General features: G+C 41.3%; 1 protein-coding gene across 5 annotated transcripts in view; it reads right to left on the bottom strand.

Moving 5' to 3' along the window:
* LOC126473876 (uncharacterized) overlaps window positions 1-15,331 on the bottom strand; it is a 320,808-nt gene that overhangs the window by 236,158 nt on the left and 69,319 nt on the right. The gene's annotated exons all lie outside the window — the stretch shown is intronic.

The following is a 15,331-nucleotide window of genomic DNA, read 5'->3' as shown; positions in this document are numbered from 1 at the left end:
CTAAACTGCTGAACAGCTGACTGAATGATGTCACGAAGGCTTTCCGCTAAAAGTGTGGGGAATGCGTCACAAAAAACACAGAATAGCTAGAATTAAATTGCAAATTAAGTAAGTCTCTTTTATAGCAAATTGTATGCAATTTAAATAAACTCAATCTACATCAATCACAATAGCCACATAAAGCAACAAAATTACTGCCCTAGCTGCTGTCTCATTCTGGAAATCATTAACAATGAGCTATCTCAATAAAAGTGATTTTCCTTGTGGCAATTAGCATAGTATGGTTTTTGAAAGTAGTGATCAAATAATTTGTCCTCATTATAAATGGTATTTGGAACATCAGCTCCTCCAGAAACTGTTTACCTCTATTTTCAGAAAACACCACAATTGCAACCACAAAAATAATGGGTTAATTTGTGACTTGGTGCTATATTACAAGGTTCGGGAGTGGGTTAAGAGACAGGAAACTGCTTGATAAACCGGAAGAAAATAACATCTAAGGCCTAAGATGTAACTTCCAAATGCTTCAGGATAATGTGTCAGACTTGGTTACATTTTATATCAACAATGAATAACAATAACATGGGAAGGCTATATTGCTATTCATCATATAGAGGCAGCACTGAGTTACATTTTATACGAACAATGAATAACATTAATATGGGAAGAATATATTGCTACTCATCACATAGAGGCAGCGTTGAGACAAAGACAGGCACAATAAAAAGACTGCTAAAATATTAAAGCTTTCAGACAAAGTCCTTATTCTGCATTAAAAAACAATACACATTCACCCCAGCTTAGCTCACACACACACATGACCACTGTCTCAGAGCACTGGAGTCCAAATGCAACTGCATTTACATCTCACGAAGCACCAATCTGCTTGGATGAGGCAGTGTGTAGCATGTGGAGAAGAGAGGGTGGAGGATCAGGTTAGGGGTGGGGGATGGTGCTGGTGCTGCCTGTGAGACTACCGAAGGAAATGGTGGGGCAGGACAGTGGGCTGCTAGAAGCAGCATCAGGAGGGGGTGTAAACAGGAAAGAGGAAAGAGAGGGGGGAGGGGGGGTAGAGAAGAGAGAGAGAACTTCTAGGTGTACTGGCAAGATAGAAGATGTGTGTACTGTAGTGGGAGCTGGGAATGGGGTAGGCAAAAGGAAGAATGAAAGGCTGAGGTGAGAGGGGATTCAGGAACGATGGATATATTGTAGGAAGAGTTCCCACCTGCTTGTTGGCCTGTTAGTAGTCATCCCAGGTAGAATGGAGCACAATGGTTGCAACTTTGTAGATCTCACAGCTTCTTACGCAGGTGGCCTTGGATGGGGTGAGAGAGGCCAGTGATAGGATTGTAGTAGGTGGTAACAGAAGGATGTATGGGACAGGTCTTGCATTGGGTCTATTGCATGGATATGAGCCATGTAGCAAGGAATGGGAACTGGGGTGGACTAGGAATGGACAAGCATATTTCATAGGTTGGAGGGGGGAGGGGGGGGGAGTGGAATATCACTGTGGGAGGGATTGGGAAGATATTTCTCATTTCATTTTTGACTATCTCCCATCCTGTGCTGAAATATCCTAGCTACTGTCCTCCCCAACCCTCCTACAGTGATATCTTGTTGCCCGTCAGTCCTAGACAATATTCTTAATCTATCACTACCACTCTCCTGCTTCTAGCCCCTTGCCTGATGGCTCATATCCCAGCAACAGACCCAGATGCAATACCTGCTCCAGTCCTATCACTGGCATCTCCTATTCAATACTAGAAATTAAATAACAAAATTACAACTGATACATACATTCATAGTAACCTACACATGTTGTATAACTGCATTGTGTTCACTCCATTTATAAAAGTTATTTCATGCGGATAATCAAACTACACAAAAAAACAATTTAAATGCGAGAGCAGCAAGGTGCCAAAAATATGCCGCAATGAGCTCACCTGGTCGGATGGTGGCTGGCATCAAGCAACCAATGGCAGGTGGCTGGTTGCCTCTGTATGGCAAAAAAACTCTGGGGCAAAATCTGTTCTGATCTTGATGCAGCCATGAGCTCTTGCATGGTAGATTTTGTTATTACTGGTGGACCACAAACAGATACAACACTGTAACAGCTCAAGCAGAAGACAACATTCCCTCCACGCACGTCCACACACACACATCAAAAAATGTTTTGCATCACCCCAGTTCCCAGAACTCCTGAAGATAGATGTTGACTGTGGATATTGTATCACAGACACAGTCCCTTTGACTGTTCAGGGATGTCACTAAAACCACCCAAAGACGTAAACAACCATGCATGAGCAGCACCTAATAGACAGAGGGGGTCCAACAGCCGATCAGTTCCAGTCATTGTACCAAGAAGGAGGTACACGGCTGGTGTTTGTATCTCAACCATGCCTAGACGATCAATACCGTGGTTCAATCGTGTCCGCATTGTTACACTGTGCCAGGCAGGGCTCTCATCAAGGGAAATGTCCAGGTGTCTCGGAGTGAACCAAGGCAATGTTGTTCAAACATGGAGAAGATACAGAGAGACAGGAACTGTCAATGACATGCCTCACTCAGGCCGCCCAAGGGCTACTACTGCAGTGGATGACTGCTACCTATGGATTATGGCTCGGAGGAACCCTGACAGCAATGCCACCATGTTGAATAATGCTTTTTGTGCAGCCACAGGATGTCGTGTTACGACTCAAACTGTGAACAATAGGCTGCATGATGTGCAACTTCATTCCCAACGTCCATGGCGAGGTCCATCTTTGCAACCACGACACCATGCCGCATGGTACAGATGGGCCCAACAACATGCTGAATGGACCGCTCAGGATTGGCAGCACGTTCTCTTCACTGATGAGTGTCGCCTAAGCCTTCAACCATACAATCATGGGAGATGTGTTTGGAGGCAACCTGGTCAGACTGAATGCTTTAGACACACTGTCCAGCGAGTACAGCAAGGTGGAGGTTCCCTGATGTTTTGGGGTGGTATTATGTCGTGCCGACATGAGCCGCTGGTGGTCAAGGAAGGTGCCATAACAGCTGTACGATACGTGAATGCCAGCCTGTGACCAATAGTGCAACCACCAGCATATTGGCGAGGTATTCGCCTTCATGGGTGACAATTCGTGCCCCCATCGTACACATCTTATGAATAACTTCCTTTAGGAAAACGACATCACTTGGCTATTGGCCAGCATGTTCTATACACACAAATCCCATCAAACATGCCTAGGACAGATTGAAAAGGGCTGTTTATGGGCGATGTGACCCACCAACCACCCTGATGAATCTACGCCAAATCTCAGTTGAGGCATGGGACAATCTGGACCAACAGTGCCTTGATGAACTTGTGGATAGTATGCCACAACGAATACAGGCATGCATCAATGCAAGACAACATGCTACTGGGTATTAGAGGTACCGGTGTGTACAGCTACCTGGACCACCGCCTCTGAAGGTCTCGCAGTATAGTGGTACAACATGCAATGTGTGGTTTTCATAAGCAATAAAAAGGACAGAAATGATGTTTACATTGATCTCTATTCCAATTTTCTGTACAGGTACCGGCACTCTCAGAACTGAGGTGATGGAAAACTTTTTTTGATGTGTGTACTATAGTGTTGCCAGATTGTGTAGATGGCCAGACTTAAGAATTCTTAGGGAGCAACTAATTTTTTTGCTGTCAAATGTAAACATTAAGTTTACCTGGGTGAGCAATGGCTTGCCCAACTTACAATAAAGTATTACAGAAAAAGTATTCAGTATTATACGTACAGACTGCAAGAATGAAAGACATAAGAAAGATGTAGACAACATTTTAAAAACCCATTATGACTGATAATGTTAGTAATCTTCCCAAGTGTCGAACTGCCTCGGATGACCAGTTATTTTGGCAGCAGAGAATGTTGCTGTCTTCAGCTGATTTCTGTGGGTTGGACACTGGGTAAAAATTATCTCTCTGCTGTGTTAAAACTAAATGAAACAGCACGCATCTGCAGGATACGTGCAACAAGGAGTGGGAACCTACTGCTGACTGAAAGCTACCTCAGTACGAAAGCCATCTTGAAATACAAACTGCGGTTGGTTAAGTAACCCATAATAAAAGTAAGAAAATAAAATTTCTTGTCCTGGCAGAGAGTTGACAATGATATGAAGCCAAGTTTGTTTTAATTATGCTGAATAAAATATGTGTGAATAGTTCAATGTTTTAGATTTGACCAATTTCTTTTTACATGATGAGTTAAATGTGATCAAGTTTTACCACGCATTCATACAACTGATTTGCCTCAATAGGTAATTAACCCACTACCTTCAGTGCGGATGTACACTTATGTTTGGCCTCCTGCGGGAATATAAAATTAGCGAGAAAGTAGGATGAGGACTGCAGATAGGTGGCATTGCGCGGGAGTGCAGCATGCATTTTCACTCATTGTTGCTGACCCTGCGTAAAGTCTCAATGCAGCTAATATCGTTAGTTCCTTCCCTTTCCCTTCCTTCCTCCCCCTCCACTTACAATAGCTGTCATAGCTGCAGATTCATACAAGTACTTCCTCAGGCTTCACTACTTCGGAAAGACCCGAAGAAGAACAAAATTAACATTTATTTTTAGGTAATGATGCTGAAATGGTAAAAATGGAAATGCCGTGTGGCTAGGGCCTCCCATCAGGTAGACCGCTCACCTGGTGCAAGTCTTTCGAGCTGATGCCACTTCGGCGACTTGCGTGTCGATGGGGATGAAATGATGATGATAAGGACAACACAACACCCAGTCCCTGAGCGGAGAAAATCTCCAACTCAGCCGGGAATCGAACCCAGGCCGGTAGGTATGACATTCTGTTGCGCTGACCACTCAGCTACCAGGGGCGGACGCTGAAATGGTTATCGTGGGGATCACACACAATCCCCATGTGTGACAATTTCTTTATTTTACACTGTCGTTACCACAGTAAATGGTGTTGGCCATTATGACACATTTTTTGTTTTACGAGATTTCCTTCTGGCAGCACATGATCCATCTGTTTTTGCTTTGGATGATCCATCTGTTTTTGCTTTGGATGATCCTGTGTTTATGTGATTTGTTCTTTTTCTGTATTCTAGTGAGGAACTACTGAATCTTAACATCTAAATTTGTCAAATTGTTTACCATACGTACATAAAAAGTTGATATTACCATTCGCAGACTCAGTAGTTGCAGCTTACAAGTTATGGAAGATATACATTTGTGCAGATGCTTCAGCTGTCGATCTGCATCTCCCCCAACATGCTATGGTTGTTCACAACAAAGCCTCCATAACTATTGTTGTCCCCTCCCCTACCAAGCCATCAGCACAGCTATGGTCTAGGTTATTTTGTGTGCACTGTAGCAAGATTTCAACAAGTGTTGTAAGCTATTACAACAAAGGTGACTAACTTGTTTGTCCAATGAGCCTTCAGTATCTTCAAAGCCACCACAAGGGCGACTCTTCAAATTATGGACCAATTTCATACACTTTTCTGCTTAAGGAAGTAACAAATTCTTTGTGAAAGGTAGTAGAAACCATTCTAACCTAAGGGAAGAACACAGTTTTCAACATGTGATTTGATCACGTAGTGTAAATACGAGGGCCGTTCAGAAAGTAACCTCCGGTTGATTTAAAAAAATACACCAAGTTAAATAAAAATATTTTAATATATACGTCTTACAACTACATCTTTGCACTATTTTTCTACATAGTCTCCATAGCGATTGAGGCACTTATCGTATCTCTTCACAAGCTTTGAAATTCCTTCTGCATAAAAATCCGCTTGTGCCTGGAGCCAGCCTGTGACCGCATCTTTGAGCTCTTCGTCGTCATCAAACCGCTGTGACCCGAGCCATTTCTTCAAATGCATGAAGAGGTGATACTCACTTGGCGCCAGGTCTGGGCTGTAAGGTGGATGGTTGATAACGTCCCACTTGAAGGACTCAAGAAGGGCCGTTGTTCTGCGAGCATAGTGAGGACAGGCGTTATTGTGCAAAAAAACGATACCGGAAGTCAGCATACCACGGCGTTTGTTCTGTATAGCCCGTCGTAACTTTTTTATTGTTTCACAGTACACGTCTTGATTAATGGTCGTACCACGTTCCATGAATTCAACCAACAACACCCCTTTGGCATCCCAAAACACCGTTGCCATCAGTTTTCTGGCAGAAAAATCTTGCGAGGCTTTTCTTGGTTTGGTAGGCGAATTTGAATGTGCCCACATCTTTGATTGTTCTTTTGTCTCAGGGTTCACGTACTTAATCCAGGTTTCGTCACCGGTCACGATTCTGTTTAACAATGGTTCTCCTTCGTCCTCATAACGTGACAGAAAGTCTAATGCAGAGGCCATTCTTTGAGTTTTGTGGTGGTCGGTAAGAATTTTGGGCACCCATCGTGCACAGAACTTACGGTAACCCAATATTGCTGTCACTATCTCGTACAAGAGAGTCTTAGAAATCTGTGGAAAACCAGTAGACAACTCCGACATTGAGAAACGTCGATTTTCACGAACTTTTGCATCAACTGTCTGAACGAGTTCGTCAGTCACCAATGATGGTCTACCACTCCTCTCTTCATCATGAACGTTTTCTCGTCCACTTTTAAATAAACGTACCCATTCACGGACAACTCCTTCACTCATAACTCTTGGTCCATACACGGCACAAAGCTCACGATGAATAGCTGCTGCAGAATATCCTTTGGCTGTAAAAAACCTTATGACAGCACGCACTTCACATTTGGCGGGGTTTTCTATTGCAGCACACATTTCAAACTGCCACAAAAACTAAACTAGCGCAGGTACGACGTTCACTCGACCACGACTTGATGCTGACTGACCTGTTGAGTGCGTGACGCACAGATGGCGTCGCTACTCCCCCCACAACCCGCACTGTGACCAATCGGAGGTTACTTTCTGAACCGCCCTCGTATTTGAACAAATCATCTGTTGAGGATATATAACACGCATTTAACTTCGGAATATACACAGGTAAGAAATAAGTAATTAATCTAGGCACAATGCTTGAATGAGGAGTATTCAAAGGAATATCAATTGCTGTGTAACAAATGAAAAGTATACAAACAGCCTTACGGTACTATAAACAGTGTCTGAAATTTATTTAATCATCCTGTGAGATACAGTAGTCTTCTTATGCTGTCAAAATGTAAGCTGAAATATTCATTTCCAACTGGTATAAATCCATTTAATAAAATATGCTTGTTCTTTACGTCATTACACTAGAGTGCATTAGATACACCATTCAATCTATGGATCAATAGTGAGGAAGTGCTCATGAATGTAAAGCTTGTCAGAATACAAAGAGACAAGGAAAAACTATTTTCAAATCAGCTCGTGTCTGATTAAATATTCAGTTAGAATATCACTCCAAAAGTATCACCACGCTTTGTAGCCTAGTGGATCCCTTTAAAACAGCCTGCCCTTTATGCACCAGCTGTTTCTCATAATCAGTACTAGTTATATCAGTGTGTGCGAAATGTGTTCCAGAACAACTGTGATATACATATAAAATCTTCTAGGTCTTCAGAGCAGGACAAATCAGAGTTAAAACTCAAGTTTTCAAAGATAATCACTATCTTCTTCATCTGGGGATGTGCATGCATGTGCACATACAGTATCTACAGCATTCAGTGTGAGCATGGGCTATGGTACATGGATCAGACACAATGTCATATTCAGCAGCACTGCTGGAGCACATCAGGTCTGAGGCAGAGAAACAAATTGGCAGTCACTGAGCACAGTTTGGAAAAAAAGCTGCATGTTGGATTCTGAATGAACAAGAGTGCTTTTTAATTAAATATAGTTTGTGACAGCACAATAAAGGAATCCATCAAATTTAGGGCTAATAACAGCCTCAGAAACAGGGATGGTGGCTATTAACAAAGTTCTGCTTCGAACCTGTTACTGGCCATAACACACTGTGTGCACTCAGAGCTGAGAGATATCTGTACAATGTGCTAGTTGGAATCTGACTTAACGTGCTGGGATTCAAGCATACTCCCTCAACCGCTCCAGCCTGTACTGGGTCAATGGCAAGGACAACTCAACTCACTGCAGCACCTGTATAAGGACAACCAAGATGCCATTTCAACACTTTGCCAGAAGATGGTGGAAGCAACAGTCATCGAAACATCGCAGCATTATGACAAACTGATTTGGCTGGAAACACGAGAACTTTATATTAGTTCAAAACACACAAAAGACGACGAGGTCTTACATATACATGTTGGCACCAATGACTTATTTCTTTGGTTTTACTATTTTGTCGCATATTTGGTATTCTATGTGGTTCATAAATACAGGATGTCACAATCCCTTCGGGTCAAAATAATAGCAACAGTAAAGGACAGAACTGAGTATTTTGAGAAAAGAAACAAGTGGTTGGAAGTGTGTATTTCAGCAGTATAAGGTCTTGAATGAACAATGTTTGTGAAGTAAATGTTTGTAAACTGATTATGCGTAACACTAAAGCAATTGCCTGCAAACTGACAACCATAACACTATCTTGAAAAACAATACACTATTGCCTATACTGTATTCACAGAGGAGTTGACTGATTGTAAAAGGATAGCATTTCTCATTACAAAAAAACTGAAGACATGCATTTAATGTATGACGTTGCAGCATGCAGTACCCAGAAAGTCGTACAAATGTACAGAGAAAAGATTCATAGTATGTATCTTGTGAACTGGAAAAAATTTATCAGCACATACAGGAAATTACAAGAAATTGGATTATTCATGCCACAGTCAGTCAGCAAACATTCTCAACAAAGATTTGTTTGCAGAGTAGAATTTGAGGAGACAGTGTTGGATCCTGTGACAGAACATTAATCAAGCACCAGGGTCATTCCATGTCAAACATACCAGATTTAGAGATGGTCCCCACTCGACCATTTCTGAATCCAATGCCATTTTTGGAGTAGGTTCAACAATGTCTTGGATGAACATGTACAAAGCTTCAGCTCAATTTCCTTCATTACAGTTCTTCAGCTTCTCTTAGACAGAGGTCTTAGCTTTCACCACCTACATGCATGCCAGAATGTTAACTGGATAACTTTTTCAAAAAGTGCTCTGCTTTTGTATACTTAAACAACATTTTGTGCTTAATAAGAATACATTACTAATTAGATCTTAAAATACAGAGTCCACCAAAAAAATGTATATACATTTTATGGAACGAAAAGTATTTCTTATGTGCGTATCTTACATTTAATAATTGATCGCACATGTTGCACCACCTTCAGTTTAACAGTTCAAAATGTTCACTGTTGGCGGCTACATACATAACAGAATGTCGAGCGGTCGCCGCAACTACGCCAGTCAATGTTACAGAGGAGTTAGCTGCACATATCGCTGTAATCTCCTGGCAAAGTTCCTCCAGCATGCATGGCTAACATCGATAGAAGTTATCTTTTATGGTTCCCCACAAGTAAAGGTCCATAGGTGATAGATCTGGCGACCATGTGGTAGTGTGGTGGCACTCCATCCTGTTGGTAGAAGACCTCCTATCAGCTCCATAAAGCACACGTATACCTGGCAAAATTGGTGTGTGTAACATTTCTAGGTACACTTCTCCAGTGACAGTAGCAGCAAAGATAAAGGGTCTTACTAAGCCCCTAGATGATGGTCCACACCACACATGAACCCCTGGTAGATTGACCGCTTTATCCAGATAAACATGCCGATTTTCCGGTGTCCAGCACACAATGTTATGCCAATTCACGATTCCATTAAGTTTAAATTGTGCCTCGTCACTCCACACTACCTCCGTCACAAATTGATCATCATCAGTTACCTTTTGCTGATACCATTCGCAAAACTGCATTCAATGATCAGAATCATCATCATTAATTGTGTGCAGTAATTGTGGGACGGGGGGGGGGGGGGGGAGGGGGGGGGGGGAGGGAGAGCAGCGGAGAGAGAGAGAGGTTTTTTTCAAGTCAAGATGCAGGTTACAAGATAAAGGCATTTGACTTAAGTAGTCTGCTCTCCAGCTAACATATTGCACTAATAACCATCTGCAAGATTGAAATTAGAATTATATTAATACCTTCAGCTGCTAACAGGCATTGATATATATCAACAGGGACTGGTGAAAATGTGTGCCCCGACTGGGACTCGAACCCGGGATCTCCCGCTTACACACCAACACACTCATTACTCATGGAAGACATTCTTAGCAAGTCCTGTAAGAGTTCGGGGAATATGTGTGCATCCACACAGAAGAAGAAGGTCATGGCCAGTGTTGCCAGAACTATATACTTACATGGATATGGTGTCTGTTCTTACGGGACTTGGTAAGAATGTCTTCCACGAGTAATGAGTGTGCTGCGATGGTACACTACGAATGTAGTGTGTGGACATACAAGGTGAGAATGTGGGTTTCGCAGGAGACGTGCGCAGGATAGTCCCTGCAGTCGCGCTATCGTCTGTGCCTTCGGTGGCTCAGATGGATAGAGCGTCTGCCATGTAAGCAGGAGATCCTGGGTTCGAGTCCCCATCAGGGCACACATTTTCACCTGTCCCCATTGATAAATATCAGTGCCCGTCAGCAGCTAAAGGTATTAATATAAATCTAATTTTGTTCTAGATGGCTGCAGGCTTTCGGATATGTCTGAAAGAAGAGTCACCATATCCATATAAGTATCTGCAAGATTTTCTCACCTGCCTCAGATATGAACTGGTGTTTTGAAACAAAATGGTGGCTTGTCAGGCCATGATTTTTTATTCATTTTCTGTTTTAAAGAACCAGTTTCTCTATAATCTCTTCTACAGTTGCTTGATGCATCTCTAGAACTTCTCTATCAGTATAAACCCCCTGTTTGTATTGTATAATTTCTTCTGGGTCATGTGTTTTAAAAACATCTACCGAATAAGATTCTAGATCAGGTTATCCAGGACATTGTTCTAATATTGCAGCATACAGTCCTCGATTCCAAATGGCACACAGTTTTCTTGATTAATTCCTCGCAGTTACCATCCTTGATAGGTGTTGCAACCATCACCAGTTTGCCATTTTGATGTATTACACATACATGAACTGAGTGTACCAGCCAGGATTGGGAAGGAAAAATAAAAAGAAAAAAAGGTGTTTAAAAAAGGAAAAGAAGATGAAATTGGATTTTATTGGTTTTTTTAATTTTTTCATATTTATGAGTAAACAGTTCAATATAAATTCCTATTAGTAATCTATTCAAAACAATAACTCAGTCTTACAACTACTTTATTAGTGCCTCTTTCCATGCCCTGCCAGCAATGCACCTACTGAAAGAATCTTGTCCATCTACAGGCACATTTGGGCAAAATTAATAAAAAAAAATTAGGAGAGAAAAGAACTGAGAAACTGGTGAAGATCTACAAATGTCTGCATGCTTCCAAAAAGTTGTTAATTGTACTTCACTCTCAGTACTATTCTACATCAAGTTAGTTTTTTTCTGGGAGTGTAAATGTTATTTTAGCTGCATTAATTAAATTGCAAGAAAAGTTAAAACACAATATTAATCAAATAAATTTTTGTGACACTACATATTTGCCTTCAATAAATATGATGGCTCCTTTTAATTCGTGTAAGGCTAACTATATAACATTTTGTGGGTTAATTAAATTTTTGTATTAAATATAGTTGGGTTTTATTGATTTTTTTTTACAATGGGTTTAAAAACCCAACCTTTGGTGTGTTAGATTAAATTACAACAACCCTGGTACCAGCAGCACCAGCTGCAACACACCGCTTTGTCCTGAGTTCACAAAATTTTGAGAACACCAATTCCAGAGCAACACATATTTAAAAATCAAAAAAGGACCATCAACATAAGGAAGCCAATATATTTACTCAGAATATGAACAAGACAGTATTAGCAATTTATTCAGTCTGATTTGAAAAATAATCCTTTCAGTTGTACAGGGTGTTTAGAGTACTAACTTTCTGGATTTTCATTTGTTTTATTGCTGCTTATTGCCTGAAGTTGATTTGTACATAACTACAATTGTATTTTTATGGACAGAAAAAAGTTTTCACTGATTTTTCTTTCTGTTTATTCATTAATGTCAAATTTAAGCATACACAGTGTGTATGAAGAGTAATAACTGTGAGTAATTTTCTACCAGTCAGGTAAGGGTCAAAAATTAAATTACGTAGCTTCTGAAGCTGAAGACTCCTCTTTCTACATACAGAAAGATTATAAAGATTAAATACATAAAGTTGAGATATGGGCTACCAAAACTACATAAATTTCGCACCCGAAACATTTTCAGCTAATTGGTAGGTGAAGGGGGAGAGGAGGGATATATTGTAGGGTCACAGTTAGATGGAAGAGTGTACTGAGTAATGCAGGGTTCAGTACTAGTTTTGGGTTGGCAGCAAAAAAGTGTTTCCACTTTAGGGAGAAGGAGAGAAGGTCTTTAACAAGCCCAGCATGACTCAATACGAGAATGTGGCAAAAGACAGGTTCCTTTGAAATGAGGCTTTTGGAGGAGAGGTTCATGACTGTGTTACAGCTCTGTTTATGCACTAGGTTCGGTAGGATGGTGGGAGGGAGCTTGTAAGAGCGTAGTAGATTTACTTCTGCAGGACGGGGTCTGGCAGATATTAAATCATGTGGAGGAGGTTTGATAGAAGTTTTTGTAGTGGTGGTGGATAGTGGTAGAGTACAAAGTGAACAGACTTGACAGTGTTTGATATGGCACTGTGCATGCTGCTCTTGTTCCTGCATTTGGAGGTGGGATGCAGGAATTGGTACAGCAGAGTGGAAATATTTTACAGATCGTGATGAGGTAGTGCAAAAAGGTTTAGGACTCAGTTATATTATTCCATAGGGTTAAGTTCGTGAGGGCTGTGGAATGACAGAATTCGAACATAGAATCACTGTAGAAAGTTGGTGCAGCTCTAGATGGGTAATTTGATGGTCACACTATTTGGGAGGAATTCCACAAACTAAGCAACAACACAGAAATAGTATGTGGGACTGGGCTCTGTATAAGGTTGGAGGCGGCTCTGCCTGCGATTATCGAACATGCGAGATGCAGTAGTCTGCAAGTTGTCGCTCAAATCGGCACCAATGACATTTGTTGCATGGGTTCTGAGGCCATCCTCAGTTCATACAGCCAGCTGGAGGGGGAAGGAGGAGGAGGAGGAGGAGGAGGAGGAGAAGACTGCTGGCCTCGGCGCGAGGTGCAAGCAAGCTCGCAGTTTACAGCATTGTTCCCAGGGGTGATTGGGTCCTTTGGTTTGGAGCCAAGTGGAGAGTCTCAACCAAAGTCTTCATTGACTCTGTGATGGTCTTGACAATAGATTTCTAGACCTGCATTATCCGATGGAGATTTGTAAGATTCTCCTTGATATGTCAGGGGTGCATTACACGAAGGAAGCAGCTACTCAGATAGCAGAGTGGTTATGCAGTGCACATGAGAGTTTTTTTTAGACTAGACAGCAGTTTGAAGCACTCTGATGAACACTCACCAGTCAATATGCAGCAAAAGAAGTCACCAGTCAATATGCAACAAAGGAAGTCAGAGAGCATTCAGAGTAAAGATATTTTGACTGCCAAAATTTTATCAGTAAACTGTCAAAGTATTCATAACAAAATTTCTTGAATTTGCTGCCCTACAGAAAAGCTCTCATGCTCAAATTATTCTTGAGGTCAAGAGCTCACTAAAACCTAAAGTGGAAAGATTGAGATATTTAGCAAGTCATGGAAGATACGTCAGAAATACAGATTAGAGGCCATAATAAGGGAGTGTTCATTGCAGTTGACAAAAATTTTGCCTCCACTGAGTGGAATGCAACAGTGAAGTTATCTGGTTGCATATAAAAGGTGAATGTTTTTACCAGCCACCTGATTCCACTGTGACAGTTCTAAAGTCTTCAAAGAAAGTCTACCGTCAATTGCGCATAAATACCCAGACCATGTAATACTAGTTGGAGGTGGCTTTAACCTATTGAGTGTAGACTGGGATGTCTATGGATTCATTGCAGGGGATACTGACTGACAGTCGTGCAAAATGCTTTTGAACACATTTTAGCATCTCACTTAGACAGTGAATTAACATCACTTAGTTCCCATAAGATCAATGTAGAGGAATTATGGGCAAAGTTTAAGCACATTGTAAATCATGTCTGGAGTGTTATGCACCTAGTAAGTGGATAAAGGATAGAAATGATCCATCATGGTTTAATAACGAAATTAGGAAGATGCAGAGGCTATTTGAGTTCAAAAGAGAACACACAAATGATGACAAGTGAAGGTTAATAGAGATTCGTGTGTCTGTGAAAAGATCTATGCGCAAAACATACAACAACTACCACCATGATACCTTAGCAAAAGATCTTGCAGAGAACCCAAGAAAATTCTCGTCCTATGTAAAATCGCTAAGCGCATCTAAGGCTTCCACTCAGTCCCTTGTTGACCAGTCTGGTGTGGCAGTTAAAAATAGTACAACGAATGCCGAAGTTTTAAATTTTGCATTCAACAAATCATTCACGCAGTAAAATCACACAAATATACAGTCATTTGACCATCAGGCAGACTCTCTGGTGTACAGAAACAACTGAAAGATTTAGAAGCAAATAAGGCATTAGGTCCAGATGGAATCCCAATTTGGTTTTACAGAGAGTACTCCACAGCATTCTCCCTTACTTGGCTTGCATTTACAGCAAATCTCTCGCTCAGCACTAGGTCCCAAGTGAATGAAAAAAAGCGCAGATGATTCCTGTACATAAGAAGGGTAACGGAACAGGCCTGCAAAATTACAGAACAATATCCTTCAGTTTGTTGCAGAATCCTTGAACACCTTCTCAGTTCAAATACGATAAATGTTCTTGAGACTGAACGGCTTATGTTCACAAATCAGCTTGAGAAAGCATCGCTTGTGTAAAACTCAGCTCAACCTTTTCTCACATATATACTGTGAATTACATATGAAGGGCAACAAGCAGAGTCCATATTTCTAGATTTCCAGAACACATTTGACACAGTGCCACACTGCAGGCTCTGAACGAAGGTACAAGCATATGGAATAAGTTCAGAGATACGTGAGTAGCTCTAAGACTTCTTAAGTAATAGAACCCAGCATGTTGTCCTTGATGGCGAGTGTTAATCAGAGACAAGGGTATCGTCAGGAGTACTCCATATACATGTGATAAGATCACTGCTGTTCTCTATACACATAAATGATTTAGCGGACAGGATGGGCAGCAATATGGGGTTGTTTGCTAATGATACTGTGGTGCACAGTAAGGTGTCAAAGTTGAGGAACTTCAGGAAGAGACAAGATGACTTAGGCGAAATTTGTGGTTGGTGTTATGAATGGCA

Source organism: Schistocerca serialis, chromosome 4 (genome assembly GCF_023864345.2).
Source record: "Schistocerca serialis cubense isolate TAMUIC-IGC-003099 chromosome 4, iqSchSeri2.2, whole genome shotgun sequence".
Lineage (NCBI taxonomy): Eukaryota > Metazoa > Arthropoda > Insecta > Orthoptera > Acrididae > Schistocerca > Schistocerca serialis.
Note: the sequence above shows the minus strand (reverse complement) of the source record. Positions and strands in the feature narration are given on the sequence as shown.